The sequence below is a fragment of the Desmodus rotundus genome, chromosome X (genome assembly GCF_022682495.2).
Source record: "Desmodus rotundus isolate HL8 chromosome X, HLdesRot8A.1, whole genome shotgun sequence".
Lineage (NCBI taxonomy): Eukaryota > Metazoa > Chordata > Mammalia > Chiroptera > Phyllostomidae > Desmodus > Desmodus rotundus.
The window spans coordinates 73,131,745-73,152,758 of NC_071400.1; the positions used below are offsets into that span (position 1 = coordinate 73,131,745).

At 42.1% G+C, this 21,014-nt stretch overlaps 1 protein-coding gene across 10 annotated transcripts in view; it reads right to left on the minus strand.

The window, feature by feature from the left end:
- USP9X (ubiquitin specific peptidase 9 X-linked) overlaps positions 1 to 21,014 on the minus strand; it is a 408,004-nt gene that overhangs the window by 108,394 nt on the left and 278,596 nt on the right. For 2 of the 10 annotated variants that reach the window (XM_024579951.4, XM_024579947.4), the window contains exons 1-2: positions 5,530 to 5,879; positions 5,117 to 5,212 (exon numbers count right to left, since the gene is read on the minus strand). The exons of 2 other annotated variants lie outside the window; for them this stretch is intronic. The gene's annotated coding sequence lies outside the window, so the exon portion shown is untranslated. 6 more of the 10 variants (XM_024579954.4, XM_024579952.4, XM_053917032.1 and 3 more) reach the window with 5 other exon arrangements.

Below are 21,014 nucleotides of genomic sequence, written 5' to 3' on the forward strand. Positions count from 1 at the left end.
AAACTGATTATTCATCCAACAAATTACTATTGATTGTATGCCAGGCATTTTCTAGGTGCTAGGGATGTAGCAGTGGACTTAGGATCTTGAGTCTGACCAGATGGAGTCACCAACCTAAAAAGAATTTGGAGGACAGAATTAATCATGTAAACAAAATAAATAAAACAAACTTTAAAAAAACTCACAGCATAGGGATAACTTACAGAGCATCAACACAGGAAAGGAATGGCAGAAGGGGTGACACCAGAGTATGTAATATCTGGTAAAAATGAAAAGCATCATAAGCACAGTGACTCCTAAAGCCAATATGCAAGAATCCTAAAAGAACCCATTTCTACTGTACATGACATCTGGGCTCACTGGAGAAGACCAGAGCTCAGAATAAAATTCTATTTAACTTATTTATGAAAGGTAAAAGGAAAATTCCATTGGCTTGTACCACAACCAGGTATAAGACTAATAATTTAATTCATTCTCCTATGAGGCACAATGAAGAATGACAAAATTATAGTACAACTTTTACAGATCAGCTAGTCCAATGCTCATTTCGTACAATATAAAGCTTCTAGACAAGAAGAACAAGTATTTGTTGAATGGATAAAAAAGAAACTAATGCCTTAACAGATATTAATGTATTAGACCTGGAACCATAACTCTAAGGTGCTCAGTAAGAGATAATGAACAAATATATATGTGTATGTGTGTAAAATTCTATGTGGACTCCGGGTCTCTCCCAACTATTCACCCTGTGTCTGAACTTTTCACTGCATTTGTATCTGTAATTTTTGGCAATGTGACTGACAAAATTAACCCAAGCAAGAATATTACTGCCTAATGGTAGGACACAAACTCAAGAGTCTCAGACCTCCCCTTTCCCTAAAAAGAAGTGCAAAACAAACCAACCCTAAGTACATATCAGAATTGTCTTTTGAGGTTTTTCAATGCCCCTTTTCCACCCCAAACCTATTCAATTATAATTCCCAGAGAGTAAGACCTAGGTAAATTCTTTTTTTAAAAGCTCCACAGGTGATTCTGATACAAAGTGAAGTAGAAATATCATTGTTAGACAGTGACTAAAAATAGAATTGGAAACCCATTTGCTGTGGAATACATGCATAGTGTATGTGTGTGTACTGAAGCGCACAGGGCAAGCACAGACATATTTAAAGGTAGCTCATCTTAACAGTCTATTTTTCACACCTTATTCCTTAAAAGAATATTACATTGGCCACTGCACTGAATAGGAACTGAATGATAAATTCAGATTTCAAATTTCAATATACTTAAGTTTCAAGAAGTCTTTCTTCCCTATGATAGACTTTATATCATAGAAAATAGGACTACAGTAATCATTAATTTAACAGAAGGATCTTTGACAAATCTTGTACCACATTAAGAATGCTCACAGCCCTGGCTGGGGTGGCTCAGTGGATTGAGTGCAGGCCTGCAAACAGAAAGGTCGCCAGGGCTGGATCCCTGGTCCAGGGCAAAAAAAAAAGAATGCTCATAGATTCTACATCAGCAGGCTCTTCCCCACCTCTCTCAATATAGAATTCAGCCCAATGGCCCAAGGAAATTAAGAGAAATAAACAATAAAAAAAAATGGTATTATTGTTATCCCATTCACCCCATAAAATTTTCAACCATAACTACAAAAATGCAAAATGAAGCCCTTAGTTTCAATAAGTTTTTGTAAAATTTACAGAGATTAAACAAGGTTAAATAAAACTCAGAATTCTCAAATTGAACTAATAGTCACATGGTACTAAATGTTCACTTATGAAATAAATAAATTACTGGGAGACAAATGCCTGGATTCTACATCTTTGAAGAATGTTTAGTTGCCTAACATTATTTTAATCATAAGCACACCACCAACTAAACTATCAACCTAAACATGTTGGGAGACACATGGAAGGGAAAGAACATATTTGTTACAGAGCTTTAGCATCTCCCTTGGCTGACCAAGATTATTTCCAAAATTGCACACTACTGTCATTTTAAAATTTTAATCTAAAGTTACTCTGGTATAAGAAATTAAAGTTCTAAGTTGTTTTTTTTTAAAAAAAATAAGTAATCAGTGTTACTTCACTAACATGGCATAGTATAGTCAAAGCACCATTGGTTGAGCCTGACAGACACTAGTCACTCATCTGTAAAATGGAAATAATACTATCTACATAAGGTAATAAAATGGAAAGCGTTTAACACAGACCTAAGCAGTTGAGGGGGAAAAAATTTCATCTTATTTATCCACTTGAAAGTTCAATAAAAACATGTTCACAGCAATAACACAGTGGTTTTCAAGCCTGACTGCATGAGAAATCACCCACAGTGCTTTTAAAATATACCTTTGCCCAGCCCCCAAATCAGACCAATTCATCAGTCTCTGGGAGTGGGACTCAGGCATCTATATTCTTTTTTAAACTCCTGCAAGTGATTCTAATGTGCAGCCAGGATTGAGGTACAATGCATTAACCCTTCCCCAAAGACTAACATTAGACTTTTAAAATAAGACAACTTAGCAATAAATACAATAGCGTTTAAAAGATACAGCTCCTGAATGAACCAGATGGAAACTAAAATCCTGTTTTTTGGTATATATATATATATGTCTGTATATGTATATACATATACAGACATATATATACATATACAGACACACACATATCAAGGTTCAGAAAACATACCAGCAAAAGGGGGAATATAATGCAGGCTGTTATAAAACATTACATATTTTTTTAGAATTAAAAAAAATCAACTAGCTGAATAACCACAAAATCAGACCCTCCCCTGTAGCTGCCCAAAAGACTTACAAGAGAACTAATCCTTTACCACACACCCCTATGTATTTCAAACAACTTTCTATAACCTGATTTAGAACAAAGATTGATTTCAATATTAAAATTCTGAAACTAAAGTATAAAAACTATCAGTTTTCAAATTGACCTTATGAAATAAAAAATAAGCTAAAATAATGCTTTCTTGTGTCCAACTAATCAAGAACTAGCAAATTCATGGCAAATAAATTCATTTCATGAAAAGCATCCATTTTTAAAAACTGTAAGAACATTATTAATACCACGCCAAAGAAAATTATCTGAGGGGATATCCATGAAATCTCTCATCTTCTTGAGAAGTCAAAATTTATTTCAAAACCCTGAAAGATAAAAGATCCAAAATAAATCCTATTTCAGCATTCTAGCCATAAAATTAGAACTACAGACCATCAAGTGATCCCATTTGGTGAAAGGTAAAATCTGTCCTTCAAAATTACTTTCTGAAGAATTTAGATTCTTTTATGTACTGTTCTTGCTGTTATTTAATCTCTCCAGAAATTTTCCCTCAGAAACTACCAAGGTCAGCAAACAAAAAAACGTTTAAGATGATAACGTTGAGAATTGCAAGTTAAATGTTCATGCAAAAAAAAAAAAATTAAAAAGAGAAAAATTCATGTTAAGTTCAGAAGTCTTATTTTTGAGTTAAGAGAAAGCAAAAGAAATTAAGATTACCAGAAGCATTTTGAGTTCACCCTTTGTACACCAATTCAAAGTATTTCTCGTTTTCACTCTTATCCAAATACTGGAATAATAAAGCTTCAAGAATTAAAGTTCTAAGACAAAGCACGAGTTTTAAAATTGAAATCACAAATATTGACATATTTATGTTTTACACATAAATCTTTTAAGAACTTGGAAGACATTTGTCGAAACCAAAATGGCAGCCCACTAAAATCAGTAGACCAGGGAAATTTAAAGGGTAGTATGTAGTCTCTATTTTTATAAAGTTCAAGTGTACAAATTAAAAAAGCCAAGCTAGTCATATTTAACCAGTCCTTACCATTTAATCACTGAAAGTACGTAATGAGCTCCAAGAGGGGGTTAAGTACCTGCTGAAAAGTTTCCTAATCGATGTACTCCAAATTTTTCCTCTAAAGTGAAGACATACAAATGTTATGTAGATTTAAGGGACTCAAGGGTTTCCAGGTGAAAGACTGCTAGGGAATAGTTCCCTCCCCTCAAAATGAAGCATGAATATTTAACATACACTGTTAAATTCCAAGACAATTTGAAGAAATCACACACACCTGTAAACGTTACAGTGGAAAACCCAATTAACGTTTTAACTATGGAACTTTCAAATATAACATGCTTAATTTTAAGTTGTATGGGAAATATGAGAAATTCCAGGGTAAGTTCCAGTTGCCACAGAAATGCATACAAATATTACAAAACAAGTATACACCTGTCCGTATCTCTTTAATATTTCACAATGAATGAAAAATGAACCATTTATCAATCCTGAATCCTCACATCACAAGAACCTGAAGACTTTATCATTAACAAACCCGCACATGCTACTATTTTTGGCAGAAACAGTTAAAAATAGAAAGGTGGTGGGTCCAAGCTAGCTTAGAAGCGATTTCAGCATCAAAAATCGTTCGCGGCTTCGGACCTCGTGAGGGGGGCGGGGAGCGGGGGCGAAGGAGGTGGAGGAGGCCGATAACCCCGCTCCAGCCCCCGGCTGAGAAGCTGCGGGTTATCGCGGCAGGGCGGGGGGAGGCGGACCAGTCGTTCGGCCCGATAGCCTGGCGTAGCCGAGGCCTAGCTCCACCGCTCCAAATCACTCCACCTCAGTAATGGCGTTTGGTGTCAAGTGGAATGAGGATGGGGAGGAGAACGGCCGCCGAACTGCAAGCCCCGGGGGCCGGGAGCCTCTAGCCCCAAGCGCTGACCCGGGTGCGGATGCGGAGGCTGCCCGCAGGGCCGGGAGACTCCAGCCTCCCGCTCGGCCCCAGACAGGACGGGAAGGGGGGGAGGGGGAGGGGGAGGGACGGAGCCGTCAGCCATTTTCCCTTACAGTCCAAAACACACAGACACGCTCCCGGGACGCCGGCTCGGAAAACCCAGACCCGGACCCTCGCGGCGGCCGCCCACCCAACCCCGGGCCCGGCGCGGGGGGGTGATGGGCGGGCGGGGAAGCCCCCGGGCCGGGATAGAAACCGCGCCAGCGCGCACATAGACACACACACACACACCCCTCACCCTCCTCCCCTCAGCGAAGTCCAGCTGTTGGCCCAAGAAAAGCTCGTCCCCCGGCGCGGCCGGCCACTCACCGCACAACACAAGCGTCTTCTCTTCAGAAGCAAGGCGAGCGGAGGCGGCAGCACGACTCAGTCCTGGGACAAGGCCCACCAGGGTGCATCACAGGCCTAGGAGGGACGGGCGACAAAGTGTGTCGAGAGGCTGCCGCGAGCCTAACGACCGGGGGATTGCACGCGAGCGCCGGAATTCACTGCTCGCAGCGCTCGCGCTGCAACGGCGGTGGCCGCTGCCGCCTCCTCCTCCTCAGCCGGCGGCGGCCCTCTTCCCCCTTTCTCTCCTCAGGCTGTGTGACTCTCGCAGAGCTCGGACAGGCTCCGGGCGGTGCGTTTCTCCTGCGTCACCTCCCCCTGCTCCTCCTCCCGCAGCGACCGCTTCACCTTCCCCTGCTCTCCGTCCCTGTCCCCCGCTCCGAGCCGCAGCTTACTGGTCGCTGTCGGCGACGACCGGAGAACCAGGCGCTGAGGCGACCGCCTCCCGTGAGAGGCGGCAGCGGCAGACTCCCGCGAGGCCCGTGAGCTGAGCGAGGCGGGGAGGGGCTCGGAGCGGCAGAGGCCCCGACCGACCGGGTGCAGAGAGATTGCAGCTCCGCCGGCGGCGGAGACTATCTTCCGCAACCGCGGACGCCCGTCCTCGTCAATATGGCGGATCCAGCAAACCACCCCTCCCTCCGAAAAAAAAAAAAAAAAAAAAACCGCTCGGCCAGTGGCGGCGGCGGTAGCGGCGGCAGGGGCAGCAGCGGCGGTGGCTAAGAAAGCAGCACAGCAGCGCAGACTCCCACTAGCTCCAGAGCCGCCCAAAGCTCTGAGGTCGCCGCCCCCGTCAAGCCCCGCCCCCACGGGGTCCGCCTCTCGTACCTCCTCCTCCTATCCTCCACCCCTCTCTCGATCAGCTGTTCCTGTGACTCGCTCCGCTCTCCCAGCTCCTCCTCCCACGTCAAGCCTGGGAGAGTGGCGCCAGCCGCCGTGGGAGCCGAGCCTAGCGAGACGCTCGGAACTCGGAAAGCTGGGGTGGGGGAGGGGAAGACAATGCGGTAGAGTGTTCGCTCACCACCGTTCCTTCGGCCCCGCCCCTTCAGGGTCCCGCTACGACACAAAACAGCGTTACCTAGGCACCGTCCGGGGAGCAGTTTTGAGGGCAGAGGTGGCCAGAGGACGGGCAGGAGTGGAGGAAGGGAGGCCTGAAAGGATCAGGCACACAGGAGGAGGAGCTAAGAGATAGGGACTGGCAGGCTACGTGGCCAGGATAGAGTTAATCGCGCGAGCCACAGCCGCGTCGCTCAGAGGCCGCTTGTTTTTGTTCCATTGTGAACCCTGGCCCGCCGAGCAGTGCCCGGATGATAACGTCACTGCCCCCCCCAGTTCCGGGATTGTGGGGGGAGGGGTGGCGGAAAAAAGAGATCTGGAGACCACGCGCTGGGCTGTCGCACCGGTGGTGCCAGGGGGGTCCCAGCGGCGCAGCTAACTGGCGTCACGGGGGCGGTAAGCCGGCCAGGCCCGAGAGGTTGGTACGCTGGAAGGCGGCAACGATGCGAGGTTCCGAGGGCCTGGCCACCTGCTCAATACCGATAGGAGAAAGGTGTGGCTATCTCCTAAGGCTGGAAGGGGGGGGGAGCTGCGACTGTGCACTCCCACCCCCACTTCATGAAGCAGGTGCTCTGAGAATCTCATTTACTTGATCCTGCAGCATCAGTACCTAGAAGCACTTAGGCTTCCTCACAACCTGATTCTTACCACTTTCAAAGGAAAACTTACAAAGTGCCAAGGAGGGTCTTGTGCCAAATCAGTACAATTCAGTTACAAAGCGGAAGGGCTTTATGAACCCATAATATCCACTATGTCATGGACTATTTACTATGTTTATATTCCAAACTAAGTTATGAGGAATAAATGGAGTACTTGGAACAGGTCTATAAAAGACTATCTTGGATGCCCAAATAAAGAGAAAACAAATGTAGTTTCTAGTTAATCACAGCTTTTCTTTTGATTTAAAAATGCTGTGGATACCAAACTGTACGCAAAAATCATAGCAAAACCTCATTAAACAAATCACTGTATTTTGTACAGAACAGAGTTGAATTTACCGGTAGTTACGCTATACTTACACTAATTTGTAATGAAGGGTTGGAATCCAAACTAATTTAGTGTGACACAGTGAGAGCACATTACTAGTATCCTAAATTTTAAAACTATTTGTCTATACAGTTTTTACAAAATTTATCTAGTAAGGTGTCCAAGACACAAACCTCATAACCCTAATAATTTGTAGCATTATTTTCTTTTTTAATAATTATTTCCATGAATGGCTTGTCTTGTCCACTAGCTTATGAGTTCCTGAAGAGTAGATACTACCATCCATGTACACTGTAGGCTTCCTAATTGCATGGTTGTTTTATTTAATCTTCAGAACCCTGTGAGGTAGTCAGTACATATACTGCTATCATTGTCTTTAAATAAGGAAACACTAAGGGTCAGTGACTTGCGCATAATCACCAGACAGCATTGGTAAGTGTTCAACACATGCCTTTTAACCCTATCAAAAGTGTACCATTAACAAGGATGTCTGCTCTCACCAATTCTATTGTTTCTGTTTGGGACGATATAAAATTTATGGAAATGGAAAGTGGTGATGGTTGTACAACATTGTAAATGTAACTTAAAGCTAATGAATAGTGCATTTAAAATGGTTAAAATGGCATATTTTGTTATATATATTATTTTACCACAATTTTTAAAAAGTGGGAAAAACTCGCCCGGGCCCGAGCTTAGTTGTTTAGAGCGTTGTCCGCATACACACCAAGGTTGCAGGTTCAATCTTCTGACAGGGTACATACGAGTACAAGAAGCAACCAATAAATGCGTAAGTGGAATAACAAATTGATATCTCTCTCCCTCTCTAAATCGATACATGAAAAAGAACTTTAAGTGGGAAAAATTCAATTTCATATGGTTTAGTCCATAAATTACACTCCCACCAGTAGTAGTTCTAGGGGAACCTAGCCTTATCAAGTCAAGCCCACCAGCAACTCGCCCCTTTCTATGCTTTGTGGAGCTGCTCAGTGTGCACCTTTGCCCCCAGGGTGGGTGCCCTACAGGACTGCTGGATCACTTTTGACACCTTCCCCTCAGTTAATGGGATAAGGAATGAACAGTTCTGATTTCAAATAGGTTCAACGTCACAGTGCAGGTCCTTAAATTAAGGTCCATGTAGTCCAGGCCTTCCTTCTTATTTCCTTTGTTTTGGGGTTTCTCTTTCCTAACTCCTGGCTATAGCTTTAAAACTATTTTTTTTTACTTCCCAGTCCAGCCTTGGTAGGGCAAACCTTATTATATTACATTTCCTCATAAAACTTCCCATTGCACTCGTATTTTCCCCCTCAGAAATGCTTGATAAGTACACATCATTGTTTATTAGGACACTTATCTTAAAGAATACAGAATTTCCTGGATAAGTGGATATTTTAAAAAACTTTCAGGGCTATGAATTTCAAAGTTCCATAGACAAGATGGTAAATGCTGCACAAGAGGGTAAATGCTTCATACCTGTGGAAATGTCTTCTGGGTTAATGGCTAAGCTAATATAATAGAGGAGGGAGCTTTGATAATATGTACCCTAGAGAAGGCTTTGTGATTTGAATAGAATGAGGAAAAGTCCACAAATGACTTGGTATTCTTTTTAAAAAAGATTTTATTTATTTACTTTTTAGGGAGAGGGGAAGGAAGAGAGAAAGGGAAACACTGATGTGAGAAACGCTGGATCAGTTGCTCTCACGTGCGCCCCAAAGGGGGGCCTAACGCCAACCCTGGCATGCGCCCTGACCAGGAACTGAACTGGAGACCTTTCACTATGTGGGACAATGCTCAACTGAGCCACTCGGGTCACAGCAATGACTTGGCATTTTTAATATAAAAATGTTAACCTAGAATCTACGTAGAGTCCTGGCTGGTGTGGGTCAGTGGATTAAGTGCCAGCCTGCGAACCAAAAGGTCGCCAGTTTGATTCCCAGTCAGGGCACATGCCTGGGTTGTGGGCCGGGTCCCAGTTGGGAGCATGTGAGAAGCAACCCATCGATGTATCTCTCACACATCGATGTTTCTTTCCCTCTCTTTCTCCCTCCCTTCCTCTCTCTAAAAATAAATAAATAAAATCTAAAAAAGAAATCTAGGTAGATGGTCCCATTTTACTTTCCTTCATGAAAACAGACAGAAAGCATAGCTAGAGAGAGAACATAGGGAGAACCAAGTACAATATGAAAGATCACAGACTGCTAATATGCTACTGCTCATGGATATTCAATAGAATTTTGGACACCAGTACCTAGTAGAACAGATGTGCTTAAGAAATTGCCTGCCCATCCTGCTCTGTGAAAATCTCTGAAACTGACCTCTTCCCAGCCAAGGACTTGGATGCAGAGTCCGTGGTATTATTTCACTCCTTTTACTCTAGACTTTTTGAATCTCCTGGCTTTTATTTAAAATTTGAAGAGTTGTATTGTATATTTTTTTTATGTTAAACCACCACAGTGCAAAATAATCGGAGCCTTTTCATTTGTTTTTACTAATACAACCTTGCTCATTTCATCTAACCCTAAGAAGTACTTATTTTCCTACTTGGAGGGTAACAACTATGGCTCCTGAGAAGCCTGAATCTTTCCATCACCAGTTTGGGGCACAGGTGAATTGCCTCAGCAGAACTTACGGGTGCTAATTCCATCTAATTCCTGACCCTAGGTTAGTTCTAGTCAATTCAAAGCTCCTAAATAGTTGTGTAAGCTCAGCTCTGTTTCCGTGTCTGTCCAGAAGATTCCAAATTTTCTAGGTCTTACCTGTCTAAAACACAAGCCTCATAATTTAAATGTGGACCTGCAAAGTCAATCTGATTTTCACAACCATTTCACAATCAAAATTGCACTGCACTCACCCAGAGTGACCACTTGGTAATTCAACTTAGACATCAAGTAAAATTCTCACTACATTCTCTCTACATGATTGCAGGCTAGTCAAAAGCTTTAGCTCCATCTTGCTTTTTGCTTTATCACACCCTCCTATTCTTCTTTGCCAGCCTGGAAATTGTTCAAAAAGGCAAAATTTCAACCAACTCTTTCTTTTGCCAGAAGTTCTTCAAAGTCAACTCTAATTTAGTCATATTATGGCTTATCCCAGAAAAAAGTAAACAGTTAAGCTCTAAGATTCTGATTACCAATTTCAACTAGTGTGGGGGTTAGGTGGGAGAGGTTCTTTCCTAGCATCACCAACTAAAGATTCTCCAGCAGCAATTGGGTGTCCTACCATTTAACTCAATTTTGACACTATCTATCCAGATTCCACCTATTAAGGGCTCAGTCAGTCCCGCAACACTGCCCTTCACCTCAGATGCCAATTGCAAGTCCAAGTTGTTACCTGTGCTTTTGACCAACCAGCTACAGATTGGAGGTTTCAACAACTTCCTCCTTGGGTTACAAGTTAAGGGCTCAGTCCTACAATACTGACACCCCAACTGAACCCCCTAACCCCCTGCCTTCAGACACTAACTGAGAATCAAGAATGTCACCTGTGCTTCTGACCAAATGGCTATAAGTCAGAGGTTCCCATAATTCCTAAATTGTTCTTACTAATTCAAGTAGCTTCTCTAAGGCTTCTGAAACCAGCATAGGAATGACCTGAGGGCTATACTTCACACAGAACTTTCTAGACTCTAGAAAGTTCTTTCTAGAACTTTCTCTAGCAGGGCTAGAGAAAGACTAAGGGTCCAAGCTAAAGAGGTCACCCCCTTCCCCGTGACTCTACTGCAGGCTACTAAAGTTTGATATTCCCGATCCTCAGGATTTCTAAGATAGAATTTGCCTGCTAATATATATTATATAAATATATAATATGTATAGTGTATATTGAATGTAATATATAAGTATATATTAATATATAGTGTAACTATAACATATGCATTTACGTAACATCCAATGTATGTATCTCGTATATGTAATAAAGTGCTACTTCTCTAAATATATTTTGCAATTCAAACTTTTGACAAACACAAGGAGGTTTTCTTTCAGCCAAAATTGGTGAGGTTTTTTGTTTTTTTTTTTTTAATTCCAAACATTGCATTTTTACTGCTAGAACAGCTAGTCTTTCTTGGCTCTTAGGTATATTTTTTGCCTCATTCTTTTGGGTAAAATTTATTCTTTTCAGGAAAAATGCAAACGATTTGTCAACCATACAGCATCAATTCTCTCCCTTCTTTATATTTCTGGGTTCATTTCAGGACATCCTTTCTTCCTTTGGGGGTTGCCCTAGGTAGTGCCGAGGGCCTCACAGCTCTGCTCTTAGGTTTGCAGACTCAAGTGCCTGTTTGCAAAGCGTGCATTGCTGGCTCTCAGTTGTCAGGGCTAGAGAAAAACTACACTGATTCCAAATCAGCCAGTCTTTTATGCTTGGTCAAGTCCTTTAACATGGGATTATATATCAAAATAGTGATTTATGATGGCTTTATAAATGTGTGCTAGGATTGGTAGTATAACAGGTGGTATAACCAAAAGAAGCAGACCTGGTCCAAGCACCATTTTGTAAAAGGGCTTTTCACTTAGTTTGCCTAACATGGACATCAGAAGCTTAAAACCTCCATGTGTGTCACCAACAAAACACATTATTGCGAATGTAAGATAACATCACAAAGTGTCTAGCAAACAGGAGAAAAATTTTTCTTTCTTCCATCACCAAAACCAACGACCACTATCATTTTTGTGTATTTCCTTCCAGATTTTTTGTATGAATAGTCCTTTAAAAAAAGTTACAGAAATAATGCAACCAAATTAAAAATTTGCAAAATTGAGAAATAAGTAAAAATAACCCCCATAATGCTAAAATGCAATCATTATACTAAATATAGTATAATTTATACTAATCTTTTAAAATTGCATTCTATTTATTTTGAAAAATAGGTGTGTATACATATCCTTTTTTAAAACGTTCACTTCAAAAAACATTCAGCAAATGTTAGCATGCTATTTAGTTTCTGCACCTTTCATTTTTTTCACTTAAAATATCTTGCAGATCTTTCCTCAAGACATCTAGAGCTGACTTTTTTGACTGCATCGTACTCCATTGGGTGCAAGCAGCATAATTTGGATAGCTAGTCCTTTACTGATGCACATTTGGCATGTTTTTAAATCTTTTGCTATTATAAGAAAATGCTGACTTCCAGTTTCCGGTCCAACGTGTTAGGAGCTTGGAAGTCATCACTCCCATCCTCACAAGAAAAAAGTCAAACAGATTGAATATCAACAACTCCTGTTAGAACCATCAGAAAATTGAGGTGACAGGGCTAACCGCTACCCCCCAAATTGAAGGGACTGGCAAATACAAAGAATCACAGCTTACCCGAGCAGAAACCTTGGAACAGAAGACTGCAGCTGGAGCCAGTACCAGGGTAGAAAAACAAGCTGTAGTTGATGAACTGCTAGAGGCTCAGTGTGGACAAGCTGGAGAGGTAAAAACTCTAGCAGGTTGTGGGGGAGGCAGTCTTAGGAGGGTGGAGGTAATTCTGTAAGTTTCACCTCCAGGAGCTCCACCAGGTTTTCAGAGTATAGGCTGGAGAAAAACATCCCTTTCAGCTTCTCAGAAGGGAAAGGGAAAGTAACTTTTTTGAAATTGCTCAGAACATTCAGTTCTCCTTAACAAATATCCGACCTCCAGGGAGACTTTTTTTCCACCAGTGCCTAACCACCTTGTGTGTTACCGGAGATGGGGGTAGGGGGGCTATCCTTCTATCCTTCCACATGGGGGAAGGGAAATACTCAACTCCAGCCTCCTCTAGCCATCCTGTCTCACCTTAAAGGGAGGATGGAGAAGGGATGAGAAGGTCTTGTCAAGGTCACCAGTCAGGGGAGGGGACCAGGCTGAGACCTAATCACTCACAGGACTATAGGATGCTTCCCCTCCTCCACACATTATCTCCACATCACTAAAGCCATTTACCATAGTTCCTTTCCCCGAGTACATCATGTTTGGCTTTCAATCCAAAATTACGAGGTAGACCAAAAGACAAAAACCAGTTTGAAGAGAGAGAGCAAGCATCAGAACTAAACGCAAATGTGGCAGAGATATTAGAATCAACCAGGAATTTTAAAAATTTATGATTAATATGCTAAGAGCTCTAATGGGAAAAGTGGAAAACATGTAAGAACAGATGAATAATGTATGCAGAGAATTGGAAACAATACGAATTAAAAGGAAATGCTAGAATAAAAAACACTGTAAGACAAATGAAGAATGACTTTGATGGGCTCATCAGTAGACTGGACATGGCCAAGAAAAGAGTAAATGAGCTTGAATATGTGTTAACAAAAACTTACAAAACTGAAATACAAACAGGAAAAAAAAATGAAAAACACAGAACAGAATGTCCAAGAAATGTGGGGCAATTACAAAAGGTGTAACATACATCGATTCCGAGTCAGGGCACATGCCTGGGCTGCAGGCCAGGTCCCTGACTGGGGGTATAGGAGAGGCAATGGGTCAATGTTTCTCTCCCTCCCCCCACCTCTTTCTAAAAATAAATAAATAAAATCTTTTAAAAAACGAAGATGTGAAAAATGTACTTTGCATTAAGAATGAAGTTAGTTAGCATTATTAGGTATATGCAGTTAGTGTTGTCCAATGACTTTAAATACCATCTATGTTCTGAGGGCCCCCAAATTTTATTTTCAGTCCTGACCACGTTTTGAACTCTAAACATGCATATACAATTGCTTATTTAATGCCTCCACGTGGATGCTAATAAGCACTTCAAAAAACACATGCCTAAAACTGAGTTCTTGATAATCTTTACCATCTCAGTATATGGCAATGCTATTCTTCCAATTACTCAGGCCAAAAACTTTGGTGTCAACAAATTCTGGTATCTCTACCTTCAATATAAATCCTGAATTCAGCCACTTCACAACCACCTGCATTGCCAATACACTATTCCACAGCACCCTGTGGCAGAGATTGCTGGCTGCTCACCTAATACATGGTTTCCCTTTTATCCTGGGCACACACTTCCCAGCCTCCCTTGCCATTAGGTGTGGCCATGTGATGAAATTATAAGCAATGGAATATAAGAACAAATTTCATGTGCCACTTTAAGTCTGCTCATGTAAACCTTCCAAGCATAGTCCTTATATGCTTTTCTCCTCTTGCAGCTTGCTACAATGATCATGGCTCTGGTACCTTACTCGCTGTCTTCAGCCAAGGTATTGCAAGAAAAAGAAAAAAGCTCAGGTAATAATTGGCTGGTTCAAAGGCAGAAATGAAATTTGGGGATACAGAGTTAGAAAAGCTGACTGCTTCTATATTCCAAATAATAAAAGCCTGGAAAAGGCTTTGCATAACAAAGTGCAGGAGAAAAACTCAATTATGGTATGCTGATGACCTTGCACAACTCCATGTAGGTCACATAAGAAAGACTTGCTTGTCTGTAGTCTGACCCGACTCTTGGCAAAATGCTCTGTGATTCCTCCCAGAACAAGGGGAGATAAGTGTAGGGAGCTGCAAGGAAGTTTCTCTTCCGTATCTTGTGGGAGACTGCCACAAGGCCATTTCTCATTCCTCTCCCTGGTTTGGGGGATGGCAACCCTTTCCCCCTTCTCTACTGCTTTGTTAGGGTACAGCTGCGGGCTTCTGTGGCTACCTATAAAACTGCTTGGATATGGTTTAGAATAGGCTTCTCTGCGGCAGAGGGACTTATTCTGGTGGTCTGTCATTTGCCTCATGTTCAGTGTTACCCTGTGGGACTATGGACATGGGGAGCTGACACCAATCTGACCTTGCTTATGTTGTAAATATTATGCCATCTAAATTTATTTGGCCTCATTATTTCTTACCAGTTTAACAGCCACAACAGTGTCAGCCAACCATGCTGTGACCTAGGGACTGCTTGATTACTTGACACAAAGGCACCTTAATACTACTCAGTTAAACCATCAACAAAATAAGAAGACAACCTACTGAATGGGAGAAGATATTCAATAAGGAGTTAATATCCAAACTATATATAAAGAACTCATACAACTTAATACCAAAAAAGCAAAAACAAACAAACAAAAAACAATATGATTAAAAAATGGGATGAGGACCTGAACAGACATTTCTCCCAAGAGGACAACAGACATATGAAAAGATACTCAACATCACTAATCATTCAGAGAAATATAAATTAAAACCCCAAAGAGATATTACCTCACACCAGTCAGAGTAGCTACCATCAATAGATCAACAAACAAGTGTTGGTGAGGATGTGGCAAAAAGGGAACCCTCATGCACTCACTGTTAGTGGGAACGCAGATTGGTGCAGTCACAATGGAAAACAGTATGGAGGTTTCTCAAAAAATTAAAAATAGAACTACCATGTGACCCAGCAATTCTACTTGTGGGTATTTATCTGAAGAAATCCAAAACACTATTCAAAAAAATTTATGTATCCCTATGTTCATTATCTGCATTATTTACAATAGCCAAGATATGGAAGCAACCTATGTATCCATTGATATATGTATGAATGGATGAAGAATATGTGGGCCCTAGCTGATACAGCTCGGCTGGAGCGTCATCCCATAAATGAGGGGTTGCAGACTGGGTCCCTCATTGGGGCACATGCAGGAGGCAACTGATTGATGTTTCTGATGTTTTTCCCTCTCTCCCTCCCTTCCCCTCTATCTAAAATCAGTTTTAAAGAAAAGATGTGGTGCATATATACAATGAAGTATTACTCAGCCATAAAAAAGAATGAAATCTTGCCATTTGCAACAACTTGAATAGACCTAGAGGAGTATTATGCTAAGTGAAATAAGCTAGTCAGAAAAAGACAAATACCATATGATTTCACTCATATGTGGTATCTAATGAATAAACTGAACTAACAAGCAAAAGAGAGACAGACTCATAGATGGATAACAGATGACAGCCACTGGGGGGGAGGTTAGGGGGTCGGGGGATTGAGGAAAGAGGAAAAAGTACTCATGGACATGGATGACAGTGTGGTGATTGCTGGGGGAGGGAATATAAGGGGGCTAAATGGTAATGGAAAAATATAATAAAGATAAAAAATAATGTGTATATACATACACGCGCGCGCGCACACACATTGAAGGAAAAAAAGAAATATTTCACTTACTAGTTAGCAGTTTATTATAAAACAATGACTCAGAAACAGCCACATGGAAGAGATGCAAAGGGCAAGGTGTGGGGGAGGGGCACAAAACTTCTATGCCCTCTCCAGGAGGGCCACTCTCCCCAAATCTCAGCTTCACCAACTCAGCTCTCTGGACCCTGCCCTTTTGGGATTTTATGGAAGCTTCATTACATAGTCACGACTGATTAAATGATTTGCCATTAGTGATCGATTCAACCTCCAGCCTCTTTCCCTTCTTCCCTGGAGGAGGGAAGAGATGGGACTAAGAGTTCCAACCCCTGGCAACCAGCCTCCATCCTTTGGCCCAGTGCAAGCCACCTCATTTACATAACAAAAGACACCTCAGTTGCATTAGCCACTTAGGACATTCCAAGGGTTTTAGGAACTCTTTGCCATAAAGAGGGACAAAGACCAAATATGTATTTCCTATAAATCACAATATCAGTCTACCCCCTGGTCTTGAAACACTGATCCCTTAAATAGCAAAACAATTACAAAAGTCAAAGGATACTCGCACATCACTAGAATCTCATTCAGTCATTAATAAGTACCCAGTCCAGCTTCGTATCATATAAAAATATTTCCCAGGGTGAGGCCACCCAGGTTTGCAGGTTTCCGTTTGATCTTGTCAGATTCCAAAAGCAGGAGTGGTCTCAGTAATATATGGCTTAACCTTTTCAGGCATCTGGTATAATCAAGTTATGAGACATTATTATCTCCAGCTTTGAGCTTCTTTTGAGATGTTAATATAATATTGGATTTCTCCCACTACATACCCCCATTTATTCATTCCTTACCCTCAGCTAATATTTTCCCCTCTCTCTATTTATGCCTAAACTTTTCCACCTCTGGAAGGGACATTAGGTTTGGCCACTCTACTGGCCTAGATTGCAGGCAGCAATACTAGTCTAGCAAGTGCCTCCTCCTCAGTGCACTGCCCTGTTCATATAGAGTAAGGTCACACAGGTGCAGAATCAGTGAGTGGGCTGTCTTTACCACCAGGCAATAGAGCTGCATTCACTGTTAGCCCCAATTTACCCAGATGGGGTAAGGCACATCCTTCCTGTCCCATCAGGCCCTTAGAAATTCTGACATAAAGGTTAAAAACACAGTTAGTGTTTCTTGCTTAGAAATCATCCCTTTTTCCAGCCTTATAGTTGCAGCCCTGGTCCTGCTACTATTGCATCAAGTAGGCGGGGGGGGGGGGGGGGGGAGTTGATGTGGGTAAGAAAGAATACCAGCAGCTCTCCTACCCCCACTTCCCCAGGTCCACCAAATAAAAGAAAAATCTATCCAGTACAAACACTCCTTTAGACCTAACTCATGTTCATGTTGAGTGTGAGCACACACTCATGAAGGTGTGTAAGCCAGGCCTTCATGCTTTTCTCTCCTAGTTTTAGACAACCACTGTTTTATCTGCCCATTCCAATTCTCTATCAAACTATTACTCTGAGGAGGATTATCTCTGCAAGTATATTCCTTGATGGGCCATCCAAATTGGTGCAGTATCTTCTGTTCAGGTCTGTGATAGCTCTCAAAGCATATGGATCTACCACCAAGTAAGCGAAGGGCAGTCTAGAGTTAGTGTCCACTACTGCCAGGACCCATCTGTAGCCCCCTCAGGGCTACCAGCATCAGTCTGGCTTGCCAGCAATGTTCAGGGACTTCTTCCCAGGGAATCTGTCACAGCCATTTTGCACTCCCTCTTTTGTTGACAGAACAGTTCTTACTAACATTTCGTGCCTGAGACGGTACAAAAGGAATATGGCTAGAATCAGCCCCATCTCTGCATTGTTCCAGACCCCAATGCCTGCTACTTCATGGAACTAGCTGGCTATCTCAAGGGAGCACCCAGGTATAGTTGGTTGTGGATTCCAGTCACCTTCCAAATCTGGAAGAGAGTTCTGATGCGCATCAATATGTCCTACTTTAACACACCTCTCAAATTCCCATTGGGCCACGACCCGCATGGGCATCCCATTAACAGGCTAGGTTTCCACTGCCCTCCTGCCTGGCCATATAGGTCAGTAAAAACCCTAACAGGGGCTTTTACCACCATTCAGGTCTTCCATAACTGCTGGGAAAATGCATGCAATTCAGACCACCAGGCTGATCTGTTTTTACCTTCTTCAATCAGAGTGGTGGCCTTCCAAACAGGATGTTGTCCATTTACCTTGGAATTGCTATCTACAAGCCAAGCAGCTCTTTGTTTGTCAAAAGCAACTTTGTCAGTCAATAGGCAACTAAGTGAAAAATAGAATTCAGCAGCTTCTCACATGGATCCAGAGTCAGTCCTAGGGGAAAAGAGGCTCCCTGCTAGTGAATATCTCCTCCTTGCATTCCCCAGGCAGAGGCAGCACGGTCCTGTATAAACTATTTCCACATCATTATGGCGCTCTTCTGGGCACTGCCGTCCACTTCTCCAACATCATCCTAGACATAATGGCTATTTCAGGTTTTAAGATCACATTATGTCCTTCTGTAATAGGGGTAACTTCAATTAATAATTTCCAATAACAAGGTAGTAAACACCCCTCAAATGGAGATTCTCTAGTCCAAAGGACCAGTAATCATAAGTGGGAGGCACTCACAGGCTCTTGCCATAAACCCCAATTTAAGCTCCACAAAGGACTGTTGCAGAGAATGTTGCAGAGAATCTGCACTCCACCAGCACTCCAAGCTTCTATCCTACACTGTATGAGCTCCAGCAATCTTACTCGTTCCCATTTAGCACATCCAATTAATACTGCTTGAAGGGCGGGTTTACGTGCCTCTGTTTTATAATACCAAGTAACGTAAACATTCCTCAGTCAGATACAAGCCGGTCCCCATAATACAATCAGATAATGAAAAATGCATTTCCCAATATATACAAATGTCAAATCATTATGTTGTACAACTGAAATTAATGTTGTGTCAATATATATCTCAATTTTTTTAAAAAAGATGCAACCACTTCACATAAAGCATGTTCAAACATCCCAATTCTCCTACAAACTTTTTACTTTATTTCCACCAACCCTAACACTCCTACTGAGCCTCCATTAGCACTTCATCAACAGGTTTTGATTTTACAAGACTAGGTATACGAAGTGTTTTTAAACCAGACATGATATCCATTCCCATAAAAAACTCACATAAAGTTGACCAAACTTCTTTACATCATACCTGGTTAGACTTTTGTAATCCTATCTACCATTACATTTTTTTAACTTTCTCTCAATCTAGTTGTAGCCCAAGGAAGGGCTTCACCAAAGGGTTTTGGTGCCACAGTTCAGTGGGACTCTCATGTCAAGGAGCCCTGGAAATATCTGTTCTCCACCCCCTGATCACTTTACACTGTCTTGTGCAATTGCTTTAGGTCCCCAGTGAGGGGTTGAGCCAAAGGACCCTGGCCCTTTTGTCAATCTTTATCTGGATTAATACACCTAACTGCTGTCCCAACAGATTGCTACTCAGGTTTCTCATTGCAATTTTTTCCTTCCAACTTTTAAAATGAAAATGTCTCCACATGGGATAAATAGAGCAGACTTAATTGGGACCCTTTAATACTGGGGGACCAACAGGGAGTCACTTCGGCCTGCCGAACCTTAGGAAGTCCTGTATTAAAACCTTTGTTTTAACATCAACGTCTACTTTATTCGCCCCATTTCTTAATAACCACCTAAGGATTTCCAACCTGTTGGGACGAGTCCTGTAACTCTCTTTTCTGTTTCCTTTTTGCCTGTACCAATATCCGCTTTATTCACCTTCATTTCTTCCTAACCTTTTAAAAGTTTCCACCTAGTAGGGAAGAGTCCCTAGACTCTCCCCCTCAACCTATTCCCATTCTCTTGTTAATTAACCTAATGTTTCTATTAGCATCTGTAAGGCTCCTGAGAGAAGCTGAAGAGAGCAAAATCCATGAGGCTTCCCAAACTGTTTTTCCATTTTGCAACTTAAGGTTATATTGGTGCCCATGTGAAAGTGGTCTTCTTCACCACAGCATTTGCTATGACCTGAATAATGGGCATATTTGGGAGGTAAATATCCCCGTTATCATAAAGTGAGTCCCACACAGCTCACAAACAAAGCATTATCAGTGGCTTCATTTGGGCTGTTCTACTTGGCGTTTATAGGGGGAGCTGGGCAGTCCCCCCTTCTCTGGGCAAACAGGCCTTCCAGTGGTCTTTTATCCAGTTCACCAAGCTGTCTAAGTACCCCAGGAAATAATCCTCTTCTGTGTCTGAATGACTTATAACCATCTGTGATTGTTCAATAGTCAGCTGTAGGTCCTGTATCAAACCAAACACGATCTCCCACTTGGCAACATTCAAAACCAAAGACTCAGCTCCGAAATTAGTTATTCTCACAACCCATTTCAGCAGTTAGTTTCCTCAGGAAGCTGGTGATACTGATCTACCCCCTTTGGTTTCAGGTTTTTGGGTTTTACCCTTCCCCCACGTTCATTTTTACTTGAGGCTGGCTTTGAGGCTAGTGGCCGAAACTCTTGACTCAATAAAATCTGAGCTTGGTCTAGTATCAAAGTTCGACTCGGCATTCTTTACTTTTAGTTCAGCTATTACGGATAACAATAACCAGGGGGGAGGGGATAGAGTATTTTACCTTTTTCGTATTAGTTTGCATTTCCATATGCATCCAACAAATCAGCTCCCTGAGGGTTGGAGCCCTCTTCAGTAATATTGCAAAACAGCTGCTGCTCCACACCATGGGTGACCATGTGGCCACCCAGGAATCAAGGCTCTT